Genomic DNA, 2,016 nt, shown 5'->3' on the forward strand with positions numbered 1-2,016 from the left:
CCCGAAACTTATGTCCTCTTAAGGGGTTTTTGCTTAATAAAAAAAAAAAAAAAAAATCTCTGTAAATGTAGTAGTTAGAGAGGAGAATAATTTGGTTAGGGGATATATTGGCAGCACTATTGAATTTAAAAGGAGATATCGGGTCCACATGAGCTCATTTTCGAATGCCAAATACTACATTGGCATATTATATTCATGATTTGAAGAGGAGGAATATGAGCTATACTATTGAATGGTTAGGCCTATCCAAAGCCCCCCCCCCTACACACTTTAATGCTAATGTAGATTATGCTTAAGGGAATTGTACTTGATTGGCCAAACACCTTAATATATTTTCTTATGTGCTCCCTTTCTGTAATAGGTTTTTCTCAACATTCTTGAGTAGTTATAAAATTAAAATCAGATGCCCACCTGAGCTGTGATCTTGAATTGAATCTGTAGCAAATTTTCTTTTATCTAAATTTAATTATTGACCTTTGAAATGCATATATTTTTCTTTGTTCGACTCGTGTTAGCTTTTATTCGCGCATACCATTTGGGGCCCTGTTGTTTTGACCAATTGGAATGTTTATTCATTATACCTTTCAGTTTAGTCAACCATTTCATCAATTGCAGCAGCTTCATAACTAATTCAGTTCTCTGATAGCTTAGTTGTATATCTGATATGCTTTTATAATTACTGTTGTACTGAATAATTATTGATAGATCTAGATTAGCAACAGTCAGTGCTACTATCACCAAGTGAAAATCTAGGTTACTTTAGGTGAGCCTAATAACTGATGGTTTTGGGGTGTTGTTGTTTGTCACTCTTGGTGAGTCCTTGATAGTATACAACTAAGCTATTACTATACATTAAAAGAAATAGGCCTCTGTAAAGTGCAACACATAACCAACAGTGAGGCTCATTGCTGGTTCCACTCCAGTACCCGGTGTGGGGCATAGGCTAATGTACGGAATACAAGCCAAATGATTGAAGTAATAATAATACAGTAAGGTTTTCTTGAAGCATTCACAGGTGTGGTTACGTGATAGAGAAGTTTGCTTGCCAACCATTCGGTCCCACTGCAGATATATGTGCGTCTGTGTTGGTGTTTACATCCTCATGAAAGACACAAAATAAGTACCAGGCTATTCTGGTCAGAAAGCTTAGCAAGAGCCTATGTATACATTTTAATTAAAATATATTTCGTTTTTGCTAGATTAGATTTGTTTCATTAAATTACCAAATTTCTCCTCAAACGTTAAACCCACCCCAACATAGAATATTCACTTCCATTCCATAAGTCGGTATAGCGTACATTTAAAGACTGGATTATGTTTTTTCAATCAGGTTTCAAAGTTGTTGCAGTGTTTCTGTCATGTGCTGTGAAAAAGGGGTAAGTAATACGAGGGATCTCGGATTATACAACACTGCTTCAGACAAACCTATCCAACCCATGAGCCTGTGGAAGAAGAGGTGATGAGGAAGACATGGAAAGGTAGGCAAACTCTTATATACACACAAGCACATACATTACTCAATTCATAATATATACACATACATACATCACTAGATTCATAATATATACACATTACTCGATTCATAATATATACACACATTACTCGATTCATAATATATACACACATTACTAGATTCATAATATATACACACATTACTCGATTCATAATATATACACATTACTCGATTCATAATATATACCACATACATACATCACTAGATTCATAATATATACACATACATATATTACCCCATTCATAATATATGCACACATTACTCAATTCATAATATATACCACATACATACATCACTAGATTCATAATATATACACATACATACATTACTCGATTCATAATATATACACACACAAGCACATACATTACTCGATTCACATATCTGATATGCTTTTATAATTACTGTTGTACTGAATAATTATTGATAGATCTAGATTAGCAACAGCCAGTGCTACTATCACCAACTGAAAATCTAGGTTACTTTAGGTGAGCCTAATAACTGAT

General features: G+C 33.9%; 1 long non-coding RNA gene across 1 annotated transcript; it reads right to left on the bottom strand.

The window, feature by feature from the left end:
- Window positions 1-349: 349 nt before the first annotated feature.
- LOC149130382 (uncharacterized) lies at window positions 350-2,008 on the bottom strand. The gene is made up of 2 exons (XR_016238911.1): window positions 1,834-2,008; window positions 350-1,574 (listed from the first exon to the last, which is right to left on the bottom strand). It is a non-coding gene; the product is annotated as an uncharacterized LOC149130382 (long non-coding RNA).
- Window positions 2,009-2,016: the final 8 nt, after the last annotated feature.

The sequence above is a fragment of the Octopus bimaculoides genome, chromosome 29 (genome assembly GCF_046866305.1).
Source record: "Octopus bimaculoides isolate indiv1 chromosome 29, ASM4686630v1, whole genome shotgun sequence".
Classification (NCBI taxonomy): Eukaryota; Metazoa; Mollusca; class Cephalopoda; order Octopoda; family Octopodidae; genus Octopus; species Octopus bimaculoides.